Source organism: Chiloscyllium plagiosum, chromosome 23 (genome assembly GCF_004010195.1).
Source record: "Chiloscyllium plagiosum isolate BGI_BamShark_2017 chromosome 23, ASM401019v2, whole genome shotgun sequence".
NCBI classification, from domain to species: Eukaryota; Metazoa; Chordata; class Chondrichthyes; order Orectolobiformes; family Hemiscylliidae; genus Chiloscyllium; species Chiloscyllium plagiosum.
This window is the reverse complement of record NC_057732.1, coordinates 19544706-19551457: the sequence shown is the minus strand read 5'-3', so window position 1 is coordinate 19551457 and position 6752 is coordinate 19544706.

Here is a 6752-nt window from a genome sequence, read left to right as displayed (position 1 = left end):
ACCAATAGATGGCAGCAAACCTACTTCAGTCATTTTTTTTATATATGTCTTTTGTGGATATAGAGTCATCAAGATGTACAGCATGGAAACAGATCCTTTGATCCAACCCGTCCATGCCAACCTGATATCCTAACCTAATCTAGTCCCAATTGCCAGCACTTGGCCCATATCTCTCTAAACACTTCCTAAAAATATACCCAACCAAATGCCTTTTAAATGCTGTAATTGTAACAGCCTCCATCACTTCCTCTGACAGCTCATTCCATACATGCACCATCCTGTGCATGAAAACATTGTGCCTTAGGTCCCTTTTATATCTTTCCCCTCTCACCCTAAACCTATGTCCTCTAGTTCTGAAGTTGCCCTTAGGTCTCTTTTATATCTTTCCGCTTTCACCATAAACCTATGTCCTCTAGTTCTGGACTCCCCGACCCCAGGGAAAAAACTTTGTCTATTTATCCTATCCATGCCCATCATAATTTTATAAATCTCTATAAGGTCACTCCTCAGCCTCCAACACTCCAGGTACAACAGCTCCAGCCTATTTAGCCTCTCCTTGTAGCTTAAATCCTCCGAACCTGGCAACATCCTTGTAAATCTTTTCTGAACCCTTTCAAGTTTCACAACATCTTTCCGATAGGAAGGAGACCAGAATTGCAAGCAATATTCCAAAACTGGCTAAACCAATGTCCTGTACAGCCGCAATATGACCTCCCAACCCCTGTACTCAATACACTGACCAATAAAGGAAAGCATACCAAACGCCTTCTTCACTATCTTAACTACCTGCGACTCCACTTTCAAGGAACTATGAACCAGCACTCCAAGGTCTGTTTGTTCATCAACACTACCCAGGATCTTACCATTAAATGTAAAAGTTCTGCTAAGATTTGCTTTTCCACTGCAGCACCTCACATTTATCTAAATTAAACTCCATCTGCCACTCTTCAGCCCATTAGCCCATCTGATCAAGATCCCATTGTACTCTGAGGTAACCTTCTTCACTGTCCACTACACCTCCAATTTTGGTGTCATCTGCAACCTTACTAACTATACTTTCTACATTCATATCCAAATTGTTTATATAAATGACAAAAGGCTGTGGACAAGCAGCAATCCGTGTGGCACTCCATTGGTCACAGGCCTCCAGTCTGAAAAGCAACTCTCCACCACCAATCTCTGTCTTCTAAAGTTGAGTCAAGTTCTGTATCCAAATGGCTAGTTTTCCCTGTATTCAATGAGATCTGACCTTACTATCCAGTCTATCTAACCTTTATCAAATCTAGTACAAACAATTGGGAGAAACTCTTTTTTTTATATTTTACTTCACATGCAATATCACTTTATTTCCCCTTTTATCCTATCTTGGAAGCAGAGAATCTTGCTGCAATCCCACGGTGTCAGCATCCAATCCTTATCCATTTTGCAAGTGAGAATTTAAAGGCTTAGACAATGAAGACAGAGGGCACAGGTCAGATTTGATAGCCTTGAGAATGGAAGATTAAGTGATTATCTAAATGTGTTTTAAAGAAGATTCAAGGGTTTGAGAGGGGGATAGAAACCATTCCTCTTACAGCAATGCCCAGAACAAGGCTGAAGTTGAGCTACGTTGGGGAAATGAAACAGAATAGGTGACCACTTTGGAGAACACCTACATTCCTGAGCTTCCTATTGCCTGCTACTTCAACACACCACTGTGTTCCCTGAAAATTTGTCTTGCATATTCAAATTGAGATTATTAATCTAACCGGTAGGAAGTGGTAATAACACTGATCCCAAAAAGATACAACAACACACTTATATCCTATCTAAAAATACAAATATTCACTTCTCTACTTTGCCTTCTGCTTCTCGAAGATGTGGGAAGTGGAGGAGATGCGCTTGAGAGCATTGTCAACCACATGGGAGGGGAAATTGTAGTCTTTGAAGAAGAAGGCCATTTGGGATGTTCTATGGTGGAATTGGTCCTCCTCCGAGCAGATGCAGCAGAGGCGGAGGTGTCACAGTGGTTAGCACTGCTGCCTCACAGCACCAAAGACCTGGGTTCAATTCCCACCTCGGGCGATTGTCTGTGTGGAGTTTGCACGTTCTCCCCGTGTCTGCGTGGGTTTCCTTCGGGTGCTCCGGTTTCCTCCCACAATCCAAAGATGTGCAGGTTAGGTGAATTGGCCATGCTAAATTGCCCGTAGTGTTAGGTAAGGGGTAAATGTAGGGGAATGGGTGGGTTACGCTTCGGCGGGTCGATCTCGACTTGTTGGGCCGAAAGGCCTGTTTCCACACTGTAATGTAATGTAATCTAATCTTAACCAATTTCACATCCATTAAGCCAATTCTTCTTTAATCCCACGGCTTCAATTTTTCTGACAAATCTGTTAGACAGTACTTTATTGATAAAGGCAACATTATGAAGTATCAGTGGACATGTATGTAAAAATGGGAGAAAGTGAGGACTGCAGATGCTGGAGATCAGAGTCGAAGAGTGTGGTGCTGGAAAAGCAAAGGCAGCATCCGACAAGCAAGAAAGTTGATGTTTCAAGCATAAACCCTTCATCAGGAATGAGGGGAGTGGCCCAAAGAAGCAGAGAGATAAATAGGAGGGAAGTGAGGGTGGGGAGAGATAACGTTGGTGGTGTGGAAGGTGAGGATCAGGCAGGTTCTGTCCAGTTGCGATGGGGGGGGGGGGGTTCAAGGGCGAAGATGTGGGAAGTGGAGGAGATGCGCTTGAGGGCATTGTCAACTACATGGGAGGGGAAATTGTAGTCTTTGAAGAAGAAGGCCATTTGGGATGTTCTATGGTGGAATTGGTCCTCCTCCGAGCAGGTGCAGCAGAGGCGGAGGAATTGGGAATAAAGGATAGTGTTTTTATAGGAGGCAGAGTGGGAGGAGGTGTAATCCAGGTAGCTGTGGGAGTTGGTAGGTTTGAAGTAGATATCCATGTTGAGTTGGTCACTGGAAATGGAGATGGAGGTCCAGGAAGGGGAGGGAGGTGTCCAGGATGGTCCAGGTGAACTTGAGGTTGGGGTGGAAGGTGAAATTGGTGAACTGTTCAACCTCCTCGTGGGAGCACAAGATGGCGCCAATATAGTCATTGATGTAGTGGAGGAAAAGGTGGGGAATGGTGTCGGTGTAGCTGCGAAGATGATCTGTTCCACGTACCCAAAAAAGAGGCAGGCATAGCTGGGACCCATGCTGTCGCCCATGGCTATCCCTTTGGTCTGGGGAAAGTGGAAGGATTTGAAAGAGAAATTGTTGAGGGTGAGGACCAGTTCCGCCAATTGAATGAGTGTGTCAGTGAAAGGGTATTGGTTGGGTCAGTGGGAGAGGAAGAAACTGAGGGCTTGGAGGCCTTCATCATGGCAGGTGTTTGACTAAAGAGACTAGACGTCCATGAAGACAAGGCATTGCGGGCTGTGGAAATAAAAGTCATAGAGGAGGTGGAGGGCGTGGGTGGTGGCCCAAATGAGTGTGGGGAGATCCTGGACCAAGGGGTACAGGACAGTGTCAAGGTATGCAGCGATAGTTTCGGTGGGGCAGGGGCAGGCTCAAGCGATAGGTTGACTGGGACAGATGTTTTGTGAATTTTGGATAGGAGGTAGAACTGGGTGGTGCGGGCTTCCCGGACTATGAGGTTGGAGGCTGTTGGTGGGAGATCCTGAAGTGATGAGATTGTGAATGGTCTGGGAGATGATGGTTGGGTGATGAGAGGTGAGGTTGTGGTTGAGTGAGCAGTAGGAAGAGGTGTCCACGAGTTGGCTGAACACTTCAATTCTCCCTCCAACTTCGCCAAGGACATGCAAGTCCTAGGCCTCCTCCACCGCCAAACTCTCGCCACCAAACGCCTGGAGGAAGAACATCTCATTTTCCGCCTTGGGACACTCCAACCACACGGAATCAATGTGGATTTCACCAGTTTCCTCACTTCCCCTCCCTCCACTTTATCCTGGATCCAAACTTCCAACTCAGCATCACCCTCTTGAACTGTCCCACCCGTCCACCTTCCTTCTTTCTGTTCTACCCTCCTCTCTGACTATCACCTTCACCCCACCTTCATCTACCTATTGATTCCCATCTACCGTACCCCCAGCTCCACCTCCCCTCCCATTTATCTCTCAGCCTCCTTGGGCCACCCCCTCATTCCTGATGAAGAGCTTATGCTCGAAATGTTGACTCTCCTGCTCCTTGGATGATGCCTAACTGGCTATGCTTTTCCAGCACCACACTCTTCGACTAATGTTTGTAAACATATAAGTAATGGCAGTAGGAACAGGCCACAAGCCATGCAATATCTCGCACCCGCTGCAACATTCATTAAGATCATGGGTTTATTCTTGGCATCAGTTTCACTTTCCTGCCCAATCTTCATATCATATTGATTTCCTTCGAGTCCAAAAATTTACTACTGTCAGCCTTGAAAATACTTAACAATTGGTATTCACATGCTTCTCAATTACAGAATTACAAACATTCAGAAAACTCTTGAGTGGAAAAATTTCTCATCTTCGTTGAGGCCTTACCCCCTCATTGTAGAAACTCCATCTGAGAGAAAGAGTCTGTCAGCATCTAGGCTGAAAAATGTGTTGCTGGAAAAGCGCAGCAGGTCGGGCAGCAGGAGAATTGACGTTCGGGCATAAGCCCTTCTTCACGCTAATGCCCGAAACGTCGATTCTCCTGCTCCTTCGATACTGCCTGACCTGCTGCGTTTTTCCAGCAACATATTTTTCAGCTCTGATCTCCAGCATCTGCAGTCCTCACTTTCTCTTCTGTCAGCATCTACCCTGTCAAAGCCACTTCTAATCAATTTCAGTGAGATCGTCTTTCTTTCTGCCACTATTCTACTCAATCTCTCTTCATTGGATGACTCTTTGATACCAGTAACAATTTAGAGAATTTACATTGCAATTCCCGCCCCCTAAAGAAGATGAAAACTATACTTGGTGCTCCAGATATGGTCTCATCAAGGCCCTACACAATTTCAGCAAGAATTTCTTATTCTACCATTCCAGATCCCTTGCAATAAAGCCAACCATTTGTCTTCCAAATTACTTGTGGTATCTGCTTGTTAACTTGCAGTGTTTCCATCACAAGTGTTATGGACCAGGCCAGACCCCCTCAAAACATTTCAAGAAAGTAGCTCAGACCCTAACTTTCCCAGCTGTTTTGAGTAGATGTGAAGTGGATATTCCACAAGTGATGCAGCTGGTCAAAACCCCTCAGTTTTAAACAAAACAGAATTTATTTAGAGTACGGAATGAAGCACAAACAAAAGAGAACAGAATACAGAATAACTTAACCTATCTAAAAACCCAACAGACTAAGCCAACTTAATGGTGCTATTCCAAATTCCTGCAACAATCTCCATAAATATCCCCTGGCAAAAAAGGTAAAATCAAACACAGAGAGATGTCAGAGAGACACAGGATGGAACACCTTCTTCCATGTAGCTGTTTCTTTTACCAGCTTACACTGCCCAGCAGCTCTGAACAGCCAGACTGCTGAAATCAAACCAGAGAAAACCTGAGCTGGGAGAACTGACCACTCGCCTTTCATTGTACAAGTGTTTGTTAAAAAAACTTAAAAGCTTCTTCATTTAGATAAACACAGACATTTTGGAATCTATGTGTTTATGATCTCTCCAAAAGAAAAGGGCAACCTAACCCTGTTAAAGGAACAGCATCATCACACAAGGATATCCGAATTCTTCTGAATACCAACATTTCAACAGCATTTTTATATAAAAAAAACTGCATTTCTATTCTTCCACTTAAAGAGAATAATTGCATATCTCTGCACATTGTATTCCATTTTTCATCTTCTTCCTGAATCACTTAACTTATCATTATTCCTTTACAGAATGGATGTCACAGCTCCTCATTAACTTATGGTTCTATTAATCTGGCAATATGATAGATAAAATCATTGATATCACAGGAAGTTTGGAATTATTAAACGCAGAGAAAGACTTTAAAAAGTAATGGTGTAAAAGTATTTTTTGGCAGAAACTTAGTCTCTAGTGCCAATTTTCCAGGCAGTATGGCAGGTAAAGCACTGTTTTTCTGCCAGTGCATATTAAGTAACAAGTCATTTTACAATCTGGATACACCTGCAATAATGATGAGAAAGGACTTAACAACTGAACTGATATAAATGTATTGGCAGAGAAAATGGGCAAGTTGATGTCTCTGTTTGGAATTTTTCAGTCTTGGCAGCTTCCTCTTACGGATTGGAATGCTGCTGGAATGTAATAATCTGCGAAACAAAATAAATGGAACAGTCCAAACTGTAGAAAGCTCACTTCATAAAAGAAGCCACATAATTTATTATAGGTAGCTCCCACTATCTGAAAATAGAGTGTTCCCAGGAAAGCTTTCACAAGATGAAAATGGCATTGAGCAAAGGTGCATGATTTACAGAGGAACCTCAATTATCCAAACGAGATAGGCAAGCACTATTTTGTTCGGATAATCGATTACTTGGATAATTGATTCAATGTCTTTTCTGTGGGGCTTGGAACTTTCTGCTAAGTCCACTCCCCGTTCAGGAGACGACGCAGCAGCACACCACGTGCATGCTCCACCCGCCTCGTCCACCCCCGCCCACTCCCCAAACTCATCCAACACCGCCCTCCCGCCTGCACCCACACCTCATCCAACAATGCCACCCCCCCGTCCCTACATCCAGTCCAACACTGCCTCCCCGTCCGCCCCACTCCCCGCTGGCCAACACCACACCCATGCTCGCTTCCAGCGCCGTCC